Source organism: Peromyscus leucopus, chromosome 11 (genome assembly GCF_004664715.2).
Source record: "Peromyscus leucopus breed LL Stock chromosome 11, UCI_PerLeu_2.1, whole genome shotgun sequence".
Classification (NCBI taxonomy): domain Eukaryota; kingdom Metazoa; phylum Chordata; class Mammalia; order Rodentia; family Cricetidae; genus Peromyscus; species Peromyscus leucopus.
The window spans coordinates 63,377,747-63,405,302 of record NC_051072.1 but is presented as its reverse complement, the minus strand read 5'-3'; the positions used below and the strand labels follow the sequence as shown (position 1 = coordinate 63,405,302).

Sequence of the window (27,556 nt, the reverse complement as noted above, 5' to 3'; positions counted from 1 at the left end):
ATTTTGTAATAAAGAGTTGGTGTGGGAAGGAGAGACTAGTTAAACCCAACAGTGGTAAGGACGGATTACTCTTATGGAGAAAAGCAAGATGACAAAATCAACTTCTAGAGTTCTTTCCACCTGCCGGACTCTATTCATTTTGTCCTTACAACCTGGTGCTATTACTGTGATTTAATGATGCGGGAGACAGTGCTCAGAGTTTATATGACCAACTGAATAATAAATATATAACTAGTTTTTCTAGTTTATGTTATGATTCTTTTCAGATATTTTCTTGTTCTCCTCCTAGGTGGTGTCTGCATGCTACCATGAAGATCTCTCTCAGCCAGTTCATCTGCTACAGCTTGGATGTGTTTTGGGGTGTTCCCTGAGTATTCATGTGTTGAGACTTAATCTCCATATTAACATGCTGAGAAGGAGGAACGTAATTTGACTATGGTGATTGGAGATGCTTCCTTTCAAAGGTGATTAGGATTAGATATCCAGATGGAATCCCCACTACTGAATTGTGACTTCGGAAAAAGAGAGACCAGAAAGCATGCCTCCTCCCCCATCTCTTGACTTGTAATTTTCTACGTCTTGGCAGGACTCCTCCAACAGGAAAGTATTACCAAATGCAGCTCCTTAACCTTATGCCTTCAGGTAAGGTGTAAGCCAGAATAAATTTATTTCTTCATGAAATAGCCTGACAAAGGTGTTTCTTGATAGTAACAAATCAAAAACTGCTGCATCCTTTTTACTCTAGCATTCTGCAGTTGCTCATTGTTTAGAAGCTATGCGGTCTTCTACTCTATAGCCCATCCTACATTTTATCATCATTTCAGCCTCCTTCCCAATACCTTAGTGTCTTTGTGACTTCAGCCATGTTGTTCATTGCTTGGAATGCTGTTCCTTTCCTTTCTTCCTGGGGAATCATATTTATCCCACACAATAAAATTCAAATGCATTTCTGTTTGAAGCTTTCTATAACCATACAGATAGAATTAATCACCTCATGAATATATACTTTACTTTTAACAGCAGCAACAACTAACATCTAGTGAATGTTTATATTCTGCAATTCAGGTATCGCTGATAAAGAAAATGAGATTCAAAAGCTTTATAAGATTTTCCGAAGAACACAGGATAATATAATTCTGGATGGACTTGACTCTCAAACTCATAAACTTACCCACTTTGCTTTAACTTCCTCAACTGACCTACAGCATTTACATGTTTTTTTTAAAAATCTCTTTCTCTTCAATGCCAGGAAGCCGATAGCTACTGATAAAGTACATTTTGTGTTCTTAATGTGTAGCACAGTATTTGAAATGAAAAAAAGGGGGAATTCAGTAAAATGACTGAATGGGTACCACATACAGCCTATTCCTTGGATTTCATATCCCTCACCAGACTGTTATATTCCACACTGCAGGTCAGCAATATGCTACTTTACTTTGTCCTCACACTTTATTGATGTCTAGAGTTGTTACTCGTGAAACTGATCACCCTGACAACTGTTGACTGTAAGAGTCTTTACTTGGCAGCCATGACTGGAAAGTGTCAGTCATGATGGATTCTATAACACTTGGGATGCAGTCACTGTCATTTGCTTTCAGTTTGAGTTGTTTCAGAACTGGCTGAAATCTGATCTTTTCAATGGTCTTGAACTTCAACATCACACTCTCAGAATACTCCCTTCCCTTTTCAGAAGAACTCTAAAGTGCCACAGAAGTTCTTTGTAGGAAATTTCCTTTCTTACAAAGACTCATGTGCCTCATGCCCTCTGTGCTTTGAGACTGTTATCTGTTACCATGCTCTACTGCACAGACCCATAGTCTGGGATGATTCTTGATAGGAGTGGTTTTCTCATAACTTCTATCTTGGTGCTCATCCTTGGATTTCACACACCATCCTCTCCCCTGCATGCTGTGCTGAAGAACATCCTCTCCTTTCAGAATCCACTGTCCTGCATTTGACCCCTGGGGATTCCCTATGGGGGGGCGGGGCAGACATAGTCCCTTCCCTGGCCTCAAACAAAAGATCTATTCTTTTTTTCCACTCTGGTAATAGAGCTTGTTATTGAAGGCTCAGGACCATAAACAAGTGATGTCTGCTCCCTCTCAGGGTCTGGCAGGAGAAGCATCTCCCTTTCTTCATGAAGATTTCTTCTCCAAAGGACAGAATAGGAAACTTCGTGGCATCTTCAAGTTCAAGGGCAGTAGCAAAGTCCCACTTTGTCTTCCGCAGGTCCTTCAGCTGGGTAGCTCTTCAATGAGACATCCTGTTTAAAAAATGTCCACACATAACTTAATTGTGTACGCAAGAGAGAGTTTTTCTCTTTAAACGAGTCACTTTCTATAATATCATAGTGCCTGCATCATGTAAGTATTTTTGAATTCCTCAGTTTTTGTCAGAGCCTCCAGACCAATCTTTTTGCAAACATTTACACTTGAGAATATATTTGATTTTGGAAAGAAGCCCAGTGCTATGGGCTTAGTGGTCTGTGTAAAATCGGTGTAAAAGCTGGGTTTGGTCCAAACGAGGTGAAACTGCCAAGTAATGGCGTTGATTGTGTGAGTTGTACTGAGTCTAAAAAGAGATTTCCAAATACAGTGTCGGCGTATGAATATTAGGTAGTATATGTGTCTCTCCCGAGTGTGACAAGACTAAGGAAGACACAAAATTGAGCACAGATATTGGAGTCCGTCTGTGACCAGCCAGTCTTGCTCCCAATCCGTGAAGGCACAGCTGCCATAGTCTGCTAAAAAACTCAAAGAAAATATCTAGTGGTAGACTAACAGCTCTCAAATGTGTGACCAGCACAAACCCCCAAATTCTGTTGTTAAAACCAGATTTAAGAACACTGGTATAGTTCCTGACAATTTGCATGTTTCACCTGCGCACAGGTGATGAGCCAGAACCCTCTCGGAGGACTATGGCTCTGGACTCTAAACAGCCTTGCTAAGTAAATTAGTTTGGTTTGCACATTAAGCTTTGTGTGTGTTAGTGTGTTGGTTTATTTGTGCTCGTGTGCATATGAACTTCACTTTAGAAGAAGATATTCATGGATGAGCAGGAGAAAACACCATTTTCTTTACATTGGGTGGTTTTTTTTTTTGTTGTTGTTCAGAATATAACTGAAATTGCTAAGGAGAAAATGATAAAGTAATTTAGATGTTTAATATAACTAATTATTACATGGGCAATATCACATGAAAAAGAGTAAAGGACATTTTGAGGTGTTTAAAGCTGTTATTTCTGATGTGACAATTTTTGAAATTGATGTAGCAGAAGTTCTCTTGTTAGCTAGCTAAAAACAAAATCCCATTTCACAGCTAAAATGTAAACAGCTAAGATGTAATCAGAGGACTAAATTTCACAGCTACAAAAACACAGCTGTGAAACATAACTTTGGAGTGTAATAAAGCCAAATAGCTTTTCATGCTAATGGTGGATATTACAAATAAAGACAAGAAAGGTTTTGTCAGACATTTTAGTGTCTAAATGCCTTCATTAAGGTTACCTTTTATCTGAGATTTTTTTCCAGCTACTTGCCACATATGCATTTATTGAATGACTACTATGATTATCTTGATAGAAAATTCTGGTACAGAGACAATTGTGTTGTTAAGTTAATCTAAGGAGATTAAGAAAAGTCACATAGGTTAGGTAAATTTTTAAGAAATTGATTACATTTTAATTAATTAATTTGTGTGTGTGTATGTGTGTGTGTGCGTGCACAAGCACACACACAAAGGTGGAGGTCAAAAGACAACTTCAAGACTCAGTTCTTTCCTTCCACCATGTAAGTCCACGGGATCAAACTCAGGCTACTATCATGGTATCAAGAGCTTTCACCTTCTGAGCCATCTCCATCTCCCTGGCTCCTTCACCTCTGAACCATCTCCATCTCCCTGGCTCCTTCACCTCTGAGCCATCTCCATCTCCCTGGCTCCTTCACCTCTGAGCCATCTCCATCTCCCTGGCTCCTTCACCTCTGAACCATCTCCATCTCCCTGGCTCCTTCACCTCTGAACCATCTCCATCTCCCTGGCTCCTTCACCTCTGAGCCATCTCCATCTCCCTGGCTCCTTCACCTCTGAACCATCTCCATTTCCCTGGCTTCTTCACCTCTGAACCATCTCCATCTCCCTGGCTCCTTCACCTTCTGAGCCATCTCCATCTCACTGGCTTCTTCACCTCTGAACCATCTCCATCTCCCTGGCTTCTTCACCTTCTGAGCCATCTCCATCTCCCTGGCTTCTTCACCTCTGAACCATCTCCATCTCCCTGGCTCCTTCACCTCTGAACCATCTCCATTTCCCTGGCTCCTTCACCTCTGAACCATCTCCATCTCCCTGGCTCCTTCACCTCTGAACCATCTCCATCTCCCTGGCTCCTTCTCCTCTGAACCATCTCCATCTCATTGGCTCCTTTGGATAACTTTTTTTATTAGTGAATTCAGATTGGAAAATTAGTTTATGCAGATTAGAAACTTGCTGGAAAATTTAAAAAAAACTCAAAAATATCACCACTGCTAATGTTTTTAGTTGTGTGTTTACATTTCCATGGCATTAATTCTGACTACTACTACTTTGGGTGTTTAGTTGATTTTGAGGAGTCGGGGGTGGGGGTGAGAGTTCAGGCAGAGTCTCAGTGTGCAGCCGGCCTTGAACTCAATTATGTAGACCTGCTCTCGCTTTGCACTCACAGAATCACAGAGATTCTCTTATTTTAGCCTCCTGAGTGCTGGGTACAGGAGTGGGCCACCATTCATAGCTCATAGTGTTTTGTTTTTTAAGGGCTCTGTTGGCCTGTCCTGGATTTTGGAAGTCCACAATTGTGTATGACTCTGTAAATATATGTACGTGTGCATGTATACATGTGTCTTTAGAGAGTAGGGATTTTCTATGGACTAGGCTTTTGCCTAATATTGAAAACCTTTTATTTTTTTTTACTGCAGTAAGAAACCAGAGAAGTAGCCAGGAACTCCATCTAATTTTGTAAGACTAGTTGGCCCTTTATTCTCTATGATTTGATTGACAGTGTTATATCTCAGAGTTACTAATGTATATATTGTGCTTTTCTTTTTTGAGTTATATAATCAAACTTTTGGGTTGTGATAATTTGGAGTAGTAGGCTATTAAAACATGTTAAACATTTGCTCACCTATAAAATAAGGTACATGGACTGCAAATTTTAGAAGTTTTCTTGCTACTTAGAAAACTTGCTACTTAAAAAAACTTATTTATGTGTATGTGTTTGTGTATATGTACATAATACGTGTGTATGTGTCTGTGTATATATGCATATGTGTGTGCTTGTGTATATGAACATGTGTATATGTGTGTCTGTGTATATATACATGCATGTGTCTCTGTGCATCTGTATATAAGTGTATGAATGTCTATGTATATGAACATATGTCTGTATATGTCTGTGTATGCGTGTGTCTGTGTATATATGCATTAATGTGTTTGTATATATATGTATATATATATGTATTTGTATATGGACATGTGTTTGTTTGTGCACATATTCGTATGTGTGTGTGTTTGCACATGTGTATGTGTGGGTACTCCTGGAGGGCAGAAGATGGCTTTGGATCTTCTGAAGCTAGAGTTACAGGAGGTTGTGAGTGGGTGCTGAGAACTGAAGGCTGGTTCTCTGCGAAGCAGCAAGAGAGTCTAGGTGCGGAGCCATCTCTCCAGCTCCCGAGATTCTATTTTTAAAGGATGCATATTTTATGAGTAAGTAGATCTATCCTTGTAGGTACCTTCATAGGCTCTCACTTTAAAAATATTTATTTTTATTTATGTGTAAATGTGTGTGGGGAGGTTGGGGGGCACAGAGGACAGAAGAGGCTATGAGATCACCGGGACCTTGAGATACAGGTAGTTATGATCCACTAGATGTTGGTGTTGGGAGTGAATGTGGGTTCTCTGGAAGAGAAGGCCTTGACTATTAGAGCCATCTCTCCAGCCCTCTCCATAGTCCCCTAATATTAGACCTTGAGTATTGAATATAAAATCTAAAATTTCTTAAAACTCTAGAATATAGACTAACATTCTAAAACACTTTAGCAAACTATAGCCCACATGCATAAACCGACCTACACCTATTCTTTGTGAATAAAATTTTATTCAATTATTTCACAGTCACACCTATTAGCTGACATACTTTTTTTAAAAAAAAAGTCAATTCATTTTTAAATTTTATTTCTGAGATTATAGTTTAATTACAATTCTTGCTTCCATTTCCTTCCCCAATTCTGCCCCTATACCCCTCCCCACTCTCCTCCAAATCTATGGCTTCTTCTTCTGTTTTCTCCTCCACCTCCTCTTTTTCCTCCACCTCCTCCTTCTCCTCTTTTTTTTTTTTTCAAGACAAGTCTTCTCTGCATGGCTCTGGCTGTCCTGGAACTTACTTTATAGACCAGGTTGGTCTTGAACTCAGAGATTCACCTGCATCTGACTCCTTCCTGAGTGCTGGGATTAATGGTGTTTACCACCACTTCCAGCTTTTTATTAACTCTTATTGCATCCATATAAATATATAAATACATATATTTTTAAATATAATCTGTTCTGTGTTAGTTACTTGTATATGTTTTCATGACTGACTATTTGGCACTGGACAACCAACTGGTGTGCCCTTCCCTGAGGAAGCCTACCTCTCCTGCTCCCAGGTTCCCTCAGTTGCCCGTAATTCTTTGTGAAGGGTTTAGGCCTCAGGGGCTTTCCTCTGTCCGGTTGGACACATTCATTGCTATCATCCTTGTTCACCTCACATTTGGAGACCCAACATCACAGCAATCTCCCTGATCCTCTGCCTTTTGCCATCTTTATTACCCGCCTTCTGCAAAGTTCCCGAAGCCTCAGGTGAGGGAGTCTTATGTAGGTGAATCCATTGAGATTGTGTTCCAAAACTGCATTTTGATTGGTTGCAGTTTTCTGCAATGGTCTCCATCTATCGCAAAGAAGTTTCCATTATAAGAGGTGAAGACTAAACTCATCTGTGGGTCTAAGGACAAATGTTTATAGATTGTTGTTAAGGGGATTATGCTGGTTTAGTAAATTGGTGGTTGTAGATTCCTCTCCAATAACGATGACAGTTCACTAGCACTGAGTGGTTGGCTAGGTTTCCAGTACTAGGCATGGTTTCCTTCTTGTTGAGCTGGTCTTAAGTCCAATTAGAGAGTTGCTGGTTACTACCAAAGTATGTGCCATTCCTGTGTCCTTAGGATTACCCTCCCCTGTGGTTGTTGATGTGGTTCATAGGTGTTATAGCGGGATAGGACTTCTTACCTCCCTCCTTTGGGAGTCTGCATGGCACCTTCTGGTACCATGAAAGCTAGTCCTCATGCAGGGGGCTTTCAGATCAGTTCCACCTTGTGGGTCTCTGGACCTGTTTATGAAGTGTGTGTGTCTTCAGCAATGGGGACTTATCTTCCATCTCTGAGGGGTAACCAGGGGAGACAGCAATAGACTGTATGCTTTGGGAGTCTTTTGGAAAGCCCTGACCGACAACCCAAGAGGGCATCTCATGTCTGGTATTGGGGTTTTTGTTAGGTGGTCTTTGACTTAGGAGTGCCATTAGCCCAGATGAGAAAGGCTCATTAAAATCACGTATGAGGAGTTACACGTATTAAACTTTTTTTGGTAAATAGTTAATATTATGATTCCTTGTGGCTTTTCAGACATGTTTATTGTTATTTTACCCACCTCACACCGTCTTCTGTGTTAACTCTCCCAAGATGCCCCATCCTTTCCCATTTACCTGATCAGATTTCTTGTACCCTGCTATTCCTTCCTCTATTGCCCCCGAGCCTCATTCTGACAACAATTAAGTTTTATTTTACTGTTTTCTGTAATGACTACAGGCTATACACTCACATCTGAAGATCTGGAGCTAGGAGCCTCCAGTAAGAGAAAGTCGGAGATGTTTGTCTTTTGGCGTCTGGGTTACTTCACAAAACATAATCTTTGTAGTTCCATTAATTCACCCACAATGCTCATGATTTCATTTATTTTTAACAGATGAATCATATTACATAGTATGTATGTACCACAATTTCATTATCCATTTATTAATTGTAGGGCATTTAGATTGTTTCCATTTCCTAGCTATTGTGCCTAGAGAAACAATGAACACGGCCGAGCCAGTGTCTGCAGAGTAGAGTGAATCCTTTGGGAATGTGCCAAGGAGAGATATAGAGTATGTGTCATGGAGTAGATTGACTTTGAGCCTTTTGAGATTCCTTCACACTGATGTTCATAGTGGCTGCATCCGTGTATAATCCCATCACAGTAAATGAGGGTTCCCTTTCCACTACACGTGCTCCAGCATTTGTTGTCGGTTGTTCCATTTGATAGGGATAAGATAAAATCTCAAAGTTGTTTTGATTTGGATTTCCCTAAGTATATAATTGCTCAGAATTATTTACCTTTCAATAATAATTTTATTTATTGAAAATTCCATATATTTATACACTGTATTTTGATCTTGTCTATCCACTACTACCTTCCTCCTTCTCCCCCAGTGGCCATCTAAACTTCAGTTCTCCTTTTATACTTGGTGTTAATCATTCCTTGAGTCCGATTAGCCCTATGCATATATACATGGGTGTGGGACCATCCACTGGGACATAAGCAACTACTAGTGACCTCATCCCCAAAGGAGAGTGACTGGCCCTCTCTCAGTATCAGTCAACTGCTGATTGCCCTTCCCTTAGGGGTGGAGTCTTGTGGACTCCTTCCCTATCCATGCTGGAATGTTGGCTGGCTCGATATTATGTAGGTCTTGTGCATATTACTGCAGCTTTTGTGAGTTGATATATCAGCCATGTCATGCCCAAACTCAGTATTTTATAGTTCTTATTCTCATCTACTGGCTTATACATTCTTTTTTACCTCTTCTTCCACTATGCTTCTTGGGGGAGGTTGGTATAGGGGAACCATTCACAACTGGTACTCATAATTTACACTCAGCACTTCGACAAGTTTTGAGTCTCTGGATTAACTACTAGCCCCTGCAGAAAGAATTTTCTCTGACATTGTATGTTAAAAGCCATAGAAGGACTTCCTCAGAATAGATGGAAAGAATGTGGTTGGCATGATGTATGAATGAACAGACATGGGCCACATTCCTGTTAAGGGACAGAACTCAGGCAGTGGTCAGAGAAGGACCTGTAGTCTTGTGGACCATAAAGAAAGACCCCTGGGCCCCTGCTTTGGAATCATTTTAAGATGGGAGTGTAAGCCTTAAGATCATTGACATACTCATGAACAGTGGTCTTTCTCAGATTTCTGTGCTTGGATGAGTCCAGGAAGGTCTCCTAATTAGGATTTTGTTTGAAATTTCCTTAATGTCAACAGAAGTAGATAGAGATGATTAATATTATTACTTACATACATACATACATGCATACCTCCTAGTATCAGAGGAATTTATAATTTTTATTTAAATTCAGAAGAACTGAATAGGCCTTTTACTTGCCATTTGGTTGCTTTGTGTCATGGAGACACAAATAGCACCCATGTTTCATGTGCTTTTCCCAGCTATGGATTAGATAATGTTGATTATAATGTCTCATTCTCCTCTTTCTCACCAAAAAGTGTAGAGTAAAAAGGTGAAAAATATGCTTGGAGTTGACAATGCTGAGTATGCAAGGAGACAACCAGAAGATCAAGTCAGTGAGTGGTGGAAAGGAAAAGATGTGATTATGCTTCTTCAACCTGAGAGGCACACTGACCCACTCCATCAGCTAGCAGTCTTCATTTGTAGATGGGCTTTGGTGCTTAACCTTTTATTTCCCGATGAGGAAGTTCTAATATGCTCTTGACGGAAAGGTTTTCCTTTTTTATTCTCTTTTGTTTCAGGTATCTATTTTAAAAGATCTAGTATTTTTCAGCTGAGTTATTAATCTATCTTATTTGTCCTTCTGGTCATTAAGAAAAGTTAAATTGGATACATTTTGAGTGTCAATGTATGTTGTTTGGTCATACCATGCCTCCTTGTTTGGATCTTTGAAGTTATGATTCATCCTTTTGTTTTAAACTTTGGTAATTGAATACATTTATTATAATTCAAACAGTTCAAAATAGATTTAATAAAGAACAAAGTTACATTTATTAAGGCGTTTCGACTTATCTTTATATAGAATTCTGGGACAGCTAGTTCCTGCTCATGTTATAAGAGCACCAAGGAAAACAGGGCCATGATGCAGCTAAGCTTGTTGGTTTTCTCCCTTCCCTCTCTTCCATCCCTCTCTTCCATTTCTTCTTCTTTCTTCTGCCAGGGACCAAACCCAGAGGCTCACACAGTACTTTGTTATTGAGCCATATCTCAGCCCTTCACTGTACTTTCTCTGCTGGGAGGAGCCATAAAAGATGGATATTTTTCTTAAGTCCCTACTGGAATATCTAGGATTGTAAATAATAACATTTATGTTTCAGGTATGAGAAACTGACCAACACAGTGACATTTTTGGACTTTTTAAGTTTTTTTTTTTTTTAAGAATGTGTAGACTATTTATTGTTGAGTGCTCTAGGAAATCATAATGGGTATTGATTTGATCTTTCTGAGTTTCTCTGAGTGTGTTGTACAGACAGAGCTAACTTTTACTCCTATTTCAATGGTTTAGATTTTTAGAGGAAGAAACTATTGTTTATTGACACAATAGGTGGCTACAGAAATGTGTATGGTTTGTGAGGGACCTGAATTTTCTGGAGAAGAAATATCTCTCTGTTTCCTTAAACTGTCCTATGAGTTATCCATTCCCATAAGTTAAATATATTTTTCCTCCACGTTGTCCTTTCAACAACTTAGTATGGATACTTTTCATCAGACTTCTTTGTTCCCATTTGGACCCCATTTAACCAGTATCAAAGGCATTGAAGGAAATCAGTCTAATGGAAGAGAGGAACAGAGTCTGAAGAAGAGAGAGGGATATGTACCTTGTTGTTTAACTGTGCACCTGTTTCAAGGAAAAGAACTGGAAAATGATAGCACTCATTTACAAGTGAAACATGAATTCATGGTATTTTCTGTTATTATGTGAAATCTATTCATTTATTTTTTAATAAGGATTTCATATAGCATAGACTGGCCTCAGATTCCTTGGGTAGAAGAGGATGACCTTGAGTTCCTAATTCTCCTGTCTCTACCCCTAGAGTGCTGATATTACAGTGGGTGGCACATTCCCCAGCGTGTGTGGTGTTGGGGATTGAACTCAAGACCTCATGAATTCCCAATACTTTACCAGCTGAGCTACATACTCACCACCGAACTCCTTTTACTAGAGTTCAGAGAGTTTTCCTTTGATGTGAGAGATGGAATACATTTGATGTGAAATATCTATATAACATGTCTGACTTAGGTCCTTAGATACTTCTTTCAACATTGGTGTGATGGATATATATACAGAATCCTATTCTTATATTATTATCTGATTCTTCTAAACTTTGTCGTTTATTTAGCTACTTTCAAATGTCTATTTCAAATTTGCTGTCCTTAAAGTTGTACACATGCAAATGATTGTTTTTATCTTTCAAATTTATCAGTGAATGTAATCCAATCAGCAACTACTACCATATTTGTTAAGGAGTAATTTAAAATATTATAGAAAGAAGTCAAGTCTCTCTTTTAAAAAATATTTGTCTGGTGGGAAATATGCTTATCTTAGTTAAGGTTTCAATTTTTGTGAAGAGACACTATGACCATGACAACTCTTATAAAGGAAAGCATTTAATTGGGGTTGGCTTACAGTTTCAGATATTCAGTCCATTGTCATCATGGTGGGAAGCATGGTTGTATGCAGGCAGACATGATGCTGGAGAGGATTGGACATGTAGTAGAATTCTAGATCCAGATCAACAGGCAGACGGAAGAGAGAGTGACACTGGGCCTGGATTGAGCATTTGAAACCTTAAAACCTAATCCCAGTGATCCACTTCCTCCAACAAGGCCACACCTCCTAATAATGCCACTCTTGATGAGCCTATGGGTCCATTTTTATTCAAATCACTACATTCCACTCCCTGATTCCCACAGGTTTGTATCATAATGTCAATTTCATTCAGTCCGAAAGTTCTCATAGTCTATCAAAGTCTCAACAATATTTAAAAGTTCAAAGTTTAAAGTCTCTTCTGAGAATTAAGGCTATCTCTTAACCATAATCCTATATATATAAAATCAAAATTGAAAAGCAATTCACATACTTCCAACATACAATGGCACAGAATATACATTACCATTCCCAAAAAGAAGAAAGGGAGCATAATAAAGAAATACTGGACCAAAGCAAGACTGAAAACCAGCTGGGTAAACTCCAAACTCTGCATCTTCATGTCTGATGTCAAAGTGCTCTTTAGATCTCCAATTCATTTCAGCTTTGTTGACTGCAGCACACTTCTTTCTCTTGTGCTGTTTCCACTCCCTGTCAGCAGATTTCCACAGCAGATAACCCATGACTCTGGCATCTCCAAAATCTTGGGGGGGTCTGGAAGGCAATCTAGGCTTCAACTTTACAGCTTCATGCAATGGCCTCTTTATGACTCCATGTAGCCATACCTCTGCCACATGCCTTATCTCAGTGACTTTCCTTAGTTACAGAGGAGATTCCTTAGCCCCTTTAGTGTCCTTGACTCTAAAGTCAGAACCACACGACTGAAGCTGCTTAGTTCTGCTGCTTCCTGGGACTGGAACATTGCTTGCACATTTAATCTTTCTGTTTTCTATGGCTTCCTTCATTGCATAAGCATGGCTGTCCTGGAATTGATCTGTAGACTAGGCTGACCTCAAACTTAGAGATCATCTTGCCTTTGCCTTCCGAGAACTGGGATTAAAGGCATGTGCCACTACATGAGTCCCTAAGCTTTTATTTCCATTTTTTCACAAGTTGGAAGCTTAGCTGGGTGGGGTCTTGTCCTGGGGTCACTACTCCCTTATATTCCATCTAGCATCAGGCTTTAAAAAGATCTGTTTATGTCTTTGAACACAGGACTTAGCTCCATTAAACAAACTTCCTGCTGCTCCTTTTCTCCTCAAACTGTACATTTTATATTTTTCCTTGTTCAGCTTGCTCCTTTTCCCTATAGATCTGCATAAGCATGTCCACTGATAACCAAGTAAAACAGTTGATACAAGGCTGTCCAGAATTCTCATCTGCTGAAGCTGCTAATCCGTAACTCTTCATTTAGCTTCTGGCATATTTTTGGAGACAAGGGCAGAAAGCAGTGACATTCTTTGCCAAAATATCACAAGAACAGTCTCTAGGTCATGTAAATAATATTCTTCTCCTCTAAAACCCCATGACCCATACCCCCACAACTCAAATAATCCTCGGCACCACTGTTTTCCATGCTCCTACTAGTACTACATATTAAGCCTGCTGAAAGCATTCAACTGCTTTCCTAATCCAAAGTCCCAAAGTTCACATTCCTCCAAACAAAAGCATGGTCAGGCCTATCACAACAGCACCCTACTCCTGGTACCAACTTATCTTAGTTAAGGTTTCTATTGCTGTGAAGAGACACTGTGACCATAGCATCTCTTATAAAGAAAACTATTTAACTGGGGCTGACTCACAGTTTGAAGGTTTGGTCCATTGTCATTATGGTAGGAAGTGTGGTAGCACTTGGCAGACATGGTGCTGGAGAAGCAGTGAGAGTTCTACACCTGGATTGGCAAGCAGTAGGAAAAGTGAGACACTCTGTCTGGCTTGAGCATCTGAAACCTCAAAGCCCACCCCCCGGCAACACACTTCCTCCAGCCAGGCCACACCTCCTAATAATGACACTCCCTATGAGCCTATGGGGGCCATTTTCATTCAGACCTTCACAATGCCAGATTCCAGTTTTCTACAGAGGGAAGAATTTAGTTTAGCACCTTACTAATGTTGGTCCCAGTCAGAAGTCTCTAATTTTTGTACTGAAGTTCAATATCTGTGTGTCTTAACTACTTAGGATTTCATCATCAATCGAATACTTGTACCTAAATTTTGCTGACATCAAATTTTTGAAGCCACTATGCAAACTTTGTAAATGATTTCTATGTGTTTATCTGTGTAACTGCATAAAATTTACAAACAAGGTAATATTAGTGTATCCAAATAAAAAGTATTGTCATGAATTTATAAAAAAAAAATAAAATTAAAAAAAAAGAAGTCTCTAATTTCCCAAGGTGAAGTAGTGCATGTCTATGTGTTTTACATGTTAAAAAGTGTGGTTAGTGGAAATGTGCTTCTTTACTGTAAACTGGAATGTTTCCAATAAACAGTTATCACTGCTGGGACTGTGCTCCCCTGTGACTCAGGAGCCCCCCAGAGGAAGGATATTTACTCTCCTGCTTGGCTCCAAATCTGCAGATGTCTACCACAATTCAGTTGCACCCCTTACTCTGTGAGGTGTTCAATCAATAGCTTAGTGATGATGAAGTAAGAGTAAAAAGCATGATTAAGTAGATAAATGCAGCATGGTGAAAGCAAACACTCCATGAAAATATAGATTTTCTCCATATTTTAGACAATTCTCATGACAATATTGCATGGGAAACCAATACAGATTTGAATATACTTGCTGGGAGAAATTGATTCTTAACAATGTGCCTTCAGTGATTCATTATGGACAACAATCTAAAAGCCAAAGGAATATACTGGAAGGTAATTATTTAAAAAACACATATGTCTCATTCTAACAGCTTATCATATACCACCAAGGATTGTTAGATTTTAAAATCTATGTCCTGTATCTGTCTGTCTGTATTTCTGTCAGTCTTCTTCTCTGGGCTTTTAGTGGTTTCCTTCTCTGCACACAATGAGGGTCCAGTAACATTGAGTTATTATTATTCTTTCACGACTCACTGAGTGGTTTGCATATAACCTTGTGCACGTTTCAAAAGAGTAATCTAAAATGATAACTTTTGTGTGATCATTACAAGTATATGTCTATGATTTGATTCTTGTATTATTCTTTTATACTGAAAATTACATCTTACAAGTTTTAAAATTAAATATTTTTCTTTTCTTTTACAATTTTTGAGACAGATTTCTCTTGTGTAACAGCTCTGGCTGTCCTGGAACTCGCTTTGTAGACCAGGCTGGCCTCCAACTCACAGAGATCCGACTGCCTCTGCCTCTTGAGTGCTGGGATTAAAGGCATGCACCACCACTGCCTGGCTTAAAAGTAAATCTTTAACTCCACATTTGAAAGTTTAACTCATGAAGGCTTGTAGTTTTGCACTGATGTTTCAATACTGGTTGTGCCTATCCTTTGGACCTTAAAACTCATGGGACCTCACCTCCCCCACCTTTTCTTTTTGGCTTCATACAAGCGGAATTTGTAGATTTTTTTTTTTTCATAGTATTGTGGTAATGTTGAATTTGACACTCAGTTCCCAAGACTGTGGCCAAAACATGATGGATACAAATGTGATCTTCCTGCCCACCTTTTCATCTAGTTCTCATTGCAATATGCACTATTTAACAGCTCCCAATAAAACATGTGTCTTTAATCAGTATCCCTCTGTGTGCTTCAGGCCTGTTTTTGCTACATTCTGAAGATTTATATCCTTGGCGCTCTCTCTTGCCCTTAGAATTTGGCATGTCCAACTCAAGTTTAACTTCTTAGTTTCCACATCCCCCACTGATTCAGAAATCTGTATTTGTTACTAAAACCAGCACCATTCTGAAGTAGTTAGCCTGAAGATTATACGATGAGTTTACTGCTTTTGTTTTTGTTATTGAGATGGGGGGGGTAGGGAGGGGGGAAGGGGGAGCTCATGTAGCCCAGATTGACCTTGAATTCTCTATGTTGCAGAGGGCTCCCTTGAACTCCTGGTCTTCCCGCCTCCACCTACCTTGGGTTGACTCCTTTTTCCTCTGTCACGTGCTCTGTTTTGATTTTACCAACATTTTGGAGAACTGACTTGTAGATTAAAGCAGACCACTGGCTGTCCCAACCAGCCCCCAAACCTGCTTACAACGTCATGAATGCAGTGGAAGGCATTAGATGTGGCCATAGATCTCAAGTTTGAGACCTGGTCCAGAGTCCTCAGGAACATTGCCTCACTCTTCATTTCAAAAGAAAACGAAGTTTTATAATATAGACAGGTAAAATTCAATTATCAAGTTAAAACATGCCTGCCTTTGCACATGACATTTCTTCCTCTTGGTTTCTCTTCCCCTATCCCCTTGAATGCCAACACTGACATCAATGATCAGTTCTATGAGGCCTTCTCTATGAGGCGTTCTTTCCCCTCTCTCAGCTACAGTTTATTTTTGTGATTTTTTTTTTTCATTTCCACAGGATTTTTAGTATACTATAGAGGCTTACCATTTGTGGATATACCATTTGAAGTCTGATTACTCATAAGACACAAATGTGCAACTCAAAGGCATCTTCAACATTTTTGAGGTGCAATCCAAATCATGTCTGCTGAAAAGCCGGCAGGGCAAACAGTGAATTTTCTCACTGCTGAGTGAGTCATGGTCTACTTAGGATTTAGACTTCAGTGGGGCTTAACTGTTCTTCTGTGTAACATAGGCAGTAACTTTTGTGGTCTCATTAAAAGCTGTGTTTCCTTGTGAAAATGGCTGTAAATTGAGAGATAAAACTCAAGATTAAGGTTGGATTTTGGTTTGAGGAAAGGCAGTGGGTGGAGAGAGGTAATTCTCCAGAAAATGTAATTTATCAGATATTCAGGCACTTGGAAAGATACTTACATATTCTTGAGATTATGGTATTACATTTATTATAATTACCCATGCTTTACAATTATTTATGCACAATGATTTAGAGGTAGTAAGCTTCCAGAAGTCGGGAAGGAGATCATATTACATGGTGTGGCTTTAGAGACAGGGAATGGGGATGGAGTTACTCCTCTAGCTGCTCCCCAAGGACGGAAATGTGGGAAGATTCTTGATAATGTGGACCTCTTGTTTTCCTGGCTGTGAAGGGAGGATGAAAATGCCCATCTCACAGGCTGTGTGGAGCTATTAAATGGAATAGTACCTGGAAAAGTGTCATGTAAGCTGTTATACTATGGATGACCAAGTGATTATCATTATTGATATTCCTACAGCATCTATTGTGAGAGAAGATACTCAGTATTTATATAGTGAGTGACAAAATGAATGAATGACAAACTGTCCTAATAGCAAACTTTGGTGGAAAAATATTTTCCAAGTGTGTCTCTGAGGGTCAAAGTCATTTATTTGCATGTGTTTCTATAGCATGAAAATCAATAAAAATCATTGCTAAGAATTAAGTATCAGTATATGACATTGACTTTAATACAAAGCTGCATTTCTACCCTGAGTACAGTGTCTGTTCATAATCTTCTGGCACTACGTGTTCACTGTTTATGACCCTGGTAGACCCCTTCACATGTATCTCCATTTGTAGTTCCTCTGGGACTATCTATTATTTTGTGGATCCATTATCATCTATAATTCTCTTTAAAACCCTAATAAAGTTTATGATAAGATGCCCTGCTGTGTCTTGTCTTCAAACATAACCTTTTGCTTGTCTTTCTCAAGTGTTGAGCTTTTTAAAGGGTCACAATAACACAATGTTATTGGAATGCAGGCACAATGTTAGGCTTATATCTCTTCATGGTAAAGGAACACAGGACCATTTCACTGCTAGAGAGAGATTCAAGAACCATGGGAATCTACAAACAGTTTGACACTGTTGTGGGGCAAACAAAGCTAATGTGTAGCAATGCTATAAACTGACATGATTGTGTGTGCATTCTGTGATTTCTTTCAAGATCAACTACAGTAAAATAAAAGTTTTCTTTTCTCTGTACAGCATGCATTTTCCCAGTTAAATAATGTGCAGGTTTTGAAATTAGTTATTGATGTACTGGAACTGCACACCAGGATCTTTCTCATGAATTGCCTTAATCATTGATTATTATTAGAGGTTTTTTTGTTTGTTAATTTGACTTTTACATTTTAAATAGTGTGTGTGTGTGTGTGTGTGTGTGTGTGTGTGTGTGTGTGTACGCGCCTGCTTACTTGTCTGTATCTGTACCACATACATACAGGAGCCTGCCAAGGCCAGAAGAGAAAATTAGGTCCTCTGGGAATAGAGTTATAGGGAGTTGCAAACACCATGATGTGGGTACTGAGAACCAAACTCAGGTCCTCTGTAAAAACAGGAAGTACTCTTAAACACTGGGCTATCTTTCCAGCCCCAACTCTTTTTTGTTTTTCTTGCACATAGTCAATGATGTTATGACAGTTGGGTCACTCACTGCTGTCTCTACTCAGGGATCCTAAGCCTGTCATACTCTGTGATTTCCCCTCTACTACTCTACTGTCCCAGTACCTTCTAGTTGGAATGTATGAATATCTTGGATCACTTGGTAAGGGTGTCTATAAGAGAAAGTGAAAGTTCTTTTCCTGCTGCTGTGATAAAACATGCTGAATTTTTTTTTTTTTTTTCCAAATCAAGGGTTCAGTCCTTTATTGGCCACAGATGACTAGAGCAACTGGTCATATCACATATACAATCAGTGAATGAATCCCATTGCTTAGCTTCCTTTCTCCACTCATACTGTTCAGGATCCCATCTAGGGAATTGTGACTCTCACAGTGGGCAGATCTTATCCTCTCAATTAATACAATCAAGATCATCTACATGCCCAGGGGCCCCATCTGCCAGCTGTTTCTAGATTTTGTTACATTGATAGTCAGTACTCTCAGTTAGGTGACAAGGAAAGAGTAACAATGTGGGTGATGCCATAGGATAAATACACTTTCTTATTTCGGAACCTGGAATATTGTGTTATGTGGCAAAAGAGGCTTTTTCGATGTGGTTAATGTGGAGATCTTGTGATACAGAGGTTATCCAGATGGGACCTGCATCTAATCATAAAGGACCACAATACCAGGGTGGAAGGTTAAAGGTGGACAGTAATGTACTGTCGGAAGTAAGGAGACCTATTTCAGACTCCTTATCATTAGAGAACTATGAAAAAAACAGAGAACCATTTAATAGGCAAAGAACCATCCAACAGTAAGAGAACCATACTATAGGCGGAGAACCATCCTATACTCAGAAAACCATCCTAAAGCAGAGAACCACCTGATAGGCAAAGAACTATCCAATAGACAGAGAACCATCCTAGAGGTAGAGAACCATCTTAAATCCTGCTGTTTAAGCCATGATACTTGTGATTATTTAATAGCAAACACTGGTGGGTCTGGATAAGGTGGAATGAATTCTGGCAACGAGAATTTGTCCTCTTCAGAGTCAGGGCTTCTCAGCAAGGACCTTTTCAGTCCTTCTCCCTGGCTTCTCCAGCAGCAGACCTTCTCCCCAAAGGCTAACTTTAAGACAAGGCCCTGGGCCAGATGGTTTTAGGACAGAATTCTACCAGACCTTCAGAGAAGAGCTAATATCAATGCTCCTCAAATTGTTCCACAAAATAGAAACAGAAAGAATATAGCCAAATTCGTTTCATGAGGCTACAGTTACCCTGATACCCAACCTACACAAAGACTCAACAAAGAAAGAATTATAGACCAATTTCCCTCATGAATATTGATGCAAAAATACTCAGTAAAATACTTGCAAGCCAAATCCAAGAACACTTTAAATAGATCATCCACCATGATCAAGTAGGCTCCATCCTAGAGATACAGAGATGGTTCAACATATGAAAATCTGTCAATGTAATCCACCATATAAACAAATGGAAAGAAAAAAAAAAACATGATCATATCGTTAGATGCTGAAAAAGTCTTTGACAAAATCCAACACCCCTTCATGATAAAAGTCTTGGAGAAATCAGGGATACAAGGGACACCTAAACATAATAAAGGCAATATACAGCAAACCGACAGCCAATATCAAATTCAGTGGAGAGAAACTCAAAGTAAATTCCACTAAAATTGGGTACAAGAAAAGGCTATCTACTCTCTTTATAGCTATTCAATATAGTACTTGCAGTTTTAGCTACAACAATAAGAAAACTGAAGGAGATCAAGGAGATACAAATAGGAAAGGAAGAAGTCAAAGTTTTGATAGTAACAGATAATATGATAGTACACGTAAGTGGCCCCCAAAATTCTACCAGGAAACTCTTACAGCTGATAAACACCTTCAGTGAAGTGACTGAAAATAAAATAAATTAAAATAAAAATCAGTAGCCCTCCTTTTACAAATAATAAATGGACTGAGAGAAAAATCAGGGAAATAACACCCTTCACAAAAGCCACAAATACTATAAAATATCTTGGAATAACTCTAACCAAACAAGTGAAAGATCTGTAAGGCAAGAACTTCAAGTCTTTGAAGAAAGAAATTGGAGAAGATATCAGAAAATGGAAAGATCTCCTATGTTCATGGATTGCTAGGATTAACACAGTAAAAATGGCACTCTTACCAAAAGCAATATACAGATTCAACACAATTTCCATAAAAATTCCAACACAATTCTTTACAGATATTGAAAGAACAATACTTAACTTCATACAGAAAAACAAAAACCCAAGATAGCCGAAACAATTCTGTACAATAAAAGAACTTCTGGCGATATCACCATCCCTGATTTCAAGCTATACTACAGAGCAATAGTAATAAAAACCAAATAATATTGGCATAAAAACAAACAGTTTGACCAATGGAACTGAATAAAAAACCCAGATGTAAATCCACACACATATGGACACCTGATTTTTGATAAAGAAGCCATAAATATACAGTGGAAAAAGAGAAAGCATCTTCAACAAATGGTGCTGGTCTAATTGGATGTCAGCATGCAGAATAATGCAAATAGATCCACATCTCTCACCCTGCAAATAGCCCAAGTTCAAGTGGATCAAAGATCCAAAGATAAAACAGATATACTGAAACTGTTAGAAGAGAAGGTGGGGAAGAGCCTTGAATGCATTTGCACAGGAGATAACTTTGTAAACAGAACACCAATACCACAGGCACTAAGATCAACAACTAATAAAATGGGATCTCCTGAAACTGAGAAGCCTTTGTAGGGCACAGTAAATAAGACAAAGTGACAGGCTAAAGAATGGGAAAAGATCTTCACCAACCCCACATCTGACAGAGGGCCGATCTTCAAAATATATAAATAACTCAAGAAACTAGACATAAACAAAAAAAATAATCCAATTAAAAAGTAGGGTGCATATTTAAACAGAGAATTCTCAATGGAGAAATCTCACATGTTTAAGAAACACTTAAAAAAATATTCAATATCATTAGCCATCAGGGAAAGAACTCTGAGATTCCATCTTACAACTGTCAGAATGGCTAAGATCAAAAATACAAGTGACAGCCAGGTAGTGGTGGCACACACTTTTAATCTCAGCTCTCAGGAGACAGAGCCAGGTGGATCTCTGTGAGTCTGATGCCAGCCTGGTCTACAGAGCGAGATCCAGGACAGGCTCCAAAGCTACATGGAGAAACCCTGTCTTGAAAAAAAACCAAAATAAGTAAATACATACATACATACATACATACATACATACATACATACATACATACATAAAATAAAAGTGACAGATGATGTTGGTGAGGATATGTAGCAAGGGGGACACTTCCATTGCTGGTGGGAGTGCAAACTTGTACAGTCACTTTGGAAATTGATATGGCAGTTTCTCAGAAAACTGGGAATGAACCTACCTCAAGACCCAGCTACACCACCCTTGGGCACAAACCCAAAGGATGCTCTACCAAATCACTTGCTCAACTATGTTCATTGCAGCTTTGTTTTTAATAGCCAGAAACTGGAAACAACCAAGATGTCTCTCAAGCAAAGAATGGATAAAGAAAATATGGCACATATACACAATGGAGTATGACTCAGCTGTTAAAAACAATGACATCATGCGATTTGCAGGCAAATGGATAGAACTAGAAAAGATCATGCTAAGTGAGGTAACCTAGACCCAGGAAGACAAACATGGTATATACTCACTTATAAGTGGACATTAGCCATAAATTAAAGGACAACCATGCTATAGTCCACAGACCCAAAGAAGTTAAATAACAAGGAGGACTAGGCACATGAATCTTACTGTGAAGGGAAAATAGAATAGATATCAGAGGTGGAAAGGTTGGGAATGGGGCTCAATAGAGGGGTAGGGTTTGGAACAGGAGGGACAGTTGTGGGAGGATAGAGAGAGTACTGGGAGAAATCATTGGAATCTGAGTGCATCTCTGGGATGAGCTAGAAACCTAGTGCAATGCAAACTTGTAGCAATCTATGAGGGTGACTCCAGCTAAGACCCTTAGCAATGGGTAATATGGAGCCTGAACTTGGCCATCTCCTGTAACCAGGCAAGACTTCCAGTGGAGGGATTTTGACCACAACCCAGCCACATAACCTTTGACATACAGTTTGTCCTGCCTACATAATATGCTGGGGTAAATGTGGCACAAAAATTGTGGGACTAACCAACCAATGACTGGTCCTGCCACTGCATAGAGGCCAGGGCTCAGGTGCTGGACAGCCCAGAGACCTAGGACAGAACCAAAAATGACTGGAAAAAAAAAAGTCAATGAAATGATTCCTAATGATATTCTGCTACACTCATAGATTGGTGCCTAGCCCAACTGTCATCAGAGAAGCTTCACCCAGCAACTGGTGGAAACTCATGCAGAGACCCACAGCCAAGCATTAGGTGGAGCTCAGGGAATCCTGGGGAAGATGGGGAGGAAGGATTATGGGAGCCAGAGGGGCCAAGGACACCACAAGAAAACCCATAGAATCAACTAACCTGGGCTCATAGGGTCTCATGGAGACTGAACAGCCAGCCCGAGAACTTACATGAGACTGACCTAGGCCCTCTGCACATATGTGACAGTTGTGTAGCTTGGTCTTCTTGCAGGACTCCTAACAGTGGGAGCAGGGGCCATCTCTAACACTATTGCCTGTTTTTGAGACTCTTTCCTCCTACTGGGTTGCCTCATCCAGTCTTGATAGGGGAGGAGGTGCCTAAACGTACTACAACTTGATATGCCATGGCTGGCTGATATATATGGGAGGCCTGTACTTTCCTGAAGAGAAAGGAAGTGGAGTGGGTGGGGGAGAAGGTGAGGAGAAGGATGAGGAGTTAAGGGAGGAGGGACTGGGAGAAGAAGAGGGAGCGAGGGAAAACTGTGATAGGGCTGGAAAAATAAAAGGCAAAGCCCTGGGTATGAGGAGTCCCATTTTTGACCTCATCTTCTAACTTTGTTCCAGTTTCTATTCCTTTGCTCTAAAGAATAATATTTTTTTCATTTTCTCAATATTTTTTGGAAACAGAATCATCTATTCATGATGTCACCTTCCTCCCTCTCATGAAGATTATTATTTTCAAATATTCCTTGGAGAATAATAGAAGTATTTATATCCAATCCTTGTAACGCAGCAAGAGGATGAAAGTGAACCAGGCAACCATAGTTCTGTATGAAAATAAGCAAAGCCTCAGTCTGGCTATCCCATCACAGCCTAGTACTTCTTGAAGTCCAAGAGTTACTGCTGCAATGACTGTTTGAGTTGCAGCCCCAAGTCCAAGGTGTACAGACTCTGAACCCACAATAAAGAAGATTCCTTATTGTGGCCACAGCTCTGATAAATAATTTCTCTTTGTAATTTCTTGCCTGGAAAAATCCAGCCATAACCAAGTTTTATATCACAAAGATGCACAATACAAGTCATTGAAAGTCAGAAGTGAGTATTTTGTAAGAACTGGAAAAAGCCTTATCTAACCAATGACATACTTTTCAAATAAAACTCCCTTCTGAGTTAGCGGCACCTATGTCTAATTTAGGCTTATTTTGAATAAAAGTGGCAGAGTTATCAAAACTCCATTAACCTAATTTGTTTAAATGGAAGTGGCACCTTATGCATGGCTTAAACAGAATTTAAATGACAAGGGAGAAGAAATATCATTCTATGTAATTAAGGTGGCAGACCCTACTCGTTCATTAAAAAAAAAAGAAGAAGATGTAAAGTCAACAAAAGAAGCCCCATTGTAGCATTTGGCTTTGAAAATGCTTAATACATGGAAAGTAGTCTAATAGCAACAACAATAGATAAGCAATGCGTATTCAGAATCTTCACATGCAAAATCTCTATTTACTCCCTTCCCCTGTCATTGATACACCTCTTACTGAAATGCATAAATGCGTCTCATTTCATCCTCTAGACTGTGGCCTACGGTGTTAACTCCTGAGAGGCCTCACTGTAACCTCAAGAGAACTCTGTCAATAGCGTCCATATGTCGAAATGATGCCAATTTCAAACTTTATTATTAGAAGCCATAAGCTCTGGAATTATCTTTGTCAGCTCTACGAGAGCGGCCACCCTTCCCAGCTGTCTCTTTTGCATCTCTGAACTTCTGTATCATTGCATTTCTGGGGCTTGGGGTAATGGTGTGACAATTGCATGGTGCTCCCTCCTCTCTTCAATTCTGTTTCTAAGGGTCAGGATGACCTACAGCGTGACAAAATAAGCTAGTCATTCCGTTGAGCCAGGTGTCCTTTGAACAGCTATGAAAGGGAATAACCATGTCATGAAGTTATTAGTGTACTATATATTATAAACCATAAATGACAGCTCTGAGTGAAGCCATCCTGCTTGCGGGTCTGCTACTTCCTGCTGGAGTCACTCCATAGAAGGCAGGAACCCCCACATAATGAAACTTCTCTGGTAGATGAGCAAGAGTGCACCTGGAAATGAGAGCATCGACTAACAACGAATTGCGTAGATGTTTTGTGCTTCTTTGACTCAGGAGGCAGATTCTCTTCTCAGGTGCATCACTGCCAGGCTATTTTAAAAATGAAAATGTCATAAGCTGATGAAAAGCTTTGTGGATGTTGGCAAGCATACCTGTAGCCATTTCACACCACCAAATCCTTCTTACCACATTTCCTAGCATGTGAAAGATCCATAGAAGTAAAAACAAAGCATGCCCAACAGGAAGCCTACGACCCTTTCCATTGTTCATCAAAAGTCCTTTCCATTGTTCTCAAAAGACCGCAGTTACTAAACACCCTCTTTGATCCCTGCTAAATTGCCAAACATGAGATGAGAGCTAGCTGCCTTTCATACCGTGAGATTCTGTGCCTCGTGAGCATCTGACCCACTTCCTGGCTGTGTTTTGCTCTGTTCTCTGCATACCACCGAGGCACACATAGTTCCTGACTGTAGTCACTTCCGTCTCCAGTTACAACAGTCTCCCACTCAGGGTGGTTGGTGGTGTTCCCTGGGGCCTGTGGCGCAGTAGTGCTAAGGGATCTGAGTTGGGGGTGGTTTGAGGTGGGTCCTGGAAGAACTAGGTCTGGCTTCTCTGTTGCCGGCTCTTCTGAATCTTGGCATAGTCTTGCCTAAACTAGCATTTTTTTTTTTTTTTTTTTTTTTTTTTTTTTTTTTTTTTGGTGTGCATCTTCAAAACACTTTTATAATTTAAAAATACTGGTTTAAAATAAAGAGGCCATTAGTAATACATGTTTGGGGTAATGGCTTTAAAATTTTTCTCAGTTATTAGGGTTCCTATTGGTCAGGATAGATTTGGCTGCAGTAGCCAATACCACCTCCCTAGGCTCAATGGCTCAAATCAACAAAGATTTATTTCGCATTTATGCAAAACTGTGTGTCACGGGTTGGCAGGGAGGTCCTGTTCTTCAGTCATCCATCCAAGTCCCAGGCCACTGAGGCTCCATTATAAACCAGGCTTCTGAACTACACAGGTCAAGAGGTAGGTGGTGAACTGTACAACAGATTACAGAGCTCCCACCGGCGTGGCACCAATCATTCGATCACTTTTAACTGAATAAAGTAACTCCATGCTTATGTCTGATTTGTGAGTTAGGATACCTGAGTGATTCTAAGGAGCCAAGAGGTGGCCTTTGTCTTTTTGTGCTGCCAAGTCATGGCAATGCTGTTATTTTCATGGAAACCTCCTATAACATCCCCTTCCTTCTCACAAATGCTTTCTATATGAACTCAGCTTTCCTGTCAGTGATGATACTTCCCACGGAATCCTTCGCAGCACAGTCTTTTCCACCTTCCTTCCTTTAAAAAGAGTTTATTTTTATTTACTGTGTATGAGTGTTTTGCCAGCCGGTACGTTTGTGCACCACATGCATGCGGTGCCCCTGGAGGCCAGAAGAGGGCGTCTGATCTCCTGGAACTGGAATTAAAAGATGGGCTGTGAGCTGCCATATTGGTGCTGGGATCAGAACCTGGCTCCTCCAGGAAGGTAGCCGGTGCTCTTGACCACTGAGCCGTTTCTTCAGCCCCACACTTCCCTTTCTTTAACATAAGCACAGAGGACAAGGACAAAGAGGCCATGTCCCTGAATCATTCTGAATTATCTTTCTGGCTGTGGAAATTCAGCTGTCTCTCTTTCAGACATTTCAGCTACTCTTGTTCTGTGTCCTTTTTTGCTTACTTAGTGAATTTGGCCAATCATGTCAGTGATTCCAGAGACGCCCAGTGATCCCACCGAGCCCCAGTTTCACCTCATGCTTGGATCCCAGCATCTATGTCTACTCTCACTGATTCCTCCATATTTCTTTCACATCAATCATCCTACATTAATTGCATCTACCCTGTGATTTACTTCTAGAACAGCCTTGCTCTTTTGTCTGCAACCTTCCTTCCCATCTCCTCTCAACCAGGACAGCCTTCCATGGTGACACAGTCAGCTGTCTTTTTTTTTTGTTGTTCCTTAAAATTTCCCACTGACCTTGAACTCCCAGTTGCTTCCTTGTCGGGCTGAGCAGTGTCGCTGGAGAAAGCTGTGCTGATTGAGCCTGCCACAGATTCATCCTAGCCGCACCATCGCGTCTGCTCAGCACTTCTTTGAATTCTCCCCTGCTGACTCACTGCTCATCCCACACTGCAGTCTCTCCAAACATTTTTAACTCTCTTTAAGATTCAAGCTCTGCTCCAGATATGGCCCCAAAAAACCTTTCCAGTTTCATCTCGCCTGAAGTTCTTTGCCTTATATGTTACAAACGTCACGATTGCTCCCCCTTTTATACACGCCAATGAAAATGCCACCTAACGCCTTTCTTAAAGAGACCTCAGTTTGCTGTAAGTGCCCATGCAACTTTTCATTACTTTTTATTAGACTCAAGAAATATTCCCTCATCCTTGTTTCACGTAGCCTTTGGCTGGCCTCAAACTTGCAGATCTCAGACTTGCTATAGAGCTGATGTTGGCCTTGACTTTTTCATCCTCCTGCCTCTGCCTCTTAAGTGCTGTAAATACTGGTATATATCACAGCACCTTACTTCTTCCTTGTATTTTTAAGACAGGTTTTTCCTGTGCGGCCAAGCTGGCCTTGAGCTCATGATCCTCCGGACTTACCCAGTTTTCTGAGTGCTAGGGTCATAGGCATGCATCACCACACCTAGCATCCCTTCCTCTTTTGTGTCTTACAACTCCTATTATGTGTATTAAGATCACATTAAATAACCACTAGCTTCTTAAATCAAACAAATTGATGTTAGTATTTTACTAGGCTCAGCCACACAGTATCTGGGAATGATGATAATTCCTAATTTAAATATTTAACAATTATGTTGAGGATTACAATGTTGCTGTGAAA

General features: G+C 39.9%; 1 long non-coding RNA gene across 1 annotated transcript; it reads right to left on the bottom strand.

Annotated features, from left to right (window-relative positions):
* Nucleotides 1–380: 380 nt before the first annotated feature.
* LOC114710514 lies at nt 381–26,928 on the bottom strand. Its single transcript, XR_003737068.2, has 3 exons — nt 26,690–26,928; nt 13,573–13,662; nt 381–2,263 (listed from the first exon to the last, which is right to left on the bottom strand). It is a non-coding gene; the product is annotated as an uncharacterized LOC114710514 (long non-coding RNA).
* Nucleotides 26,929–27,556: the final 628 nt, after the last annotated feature.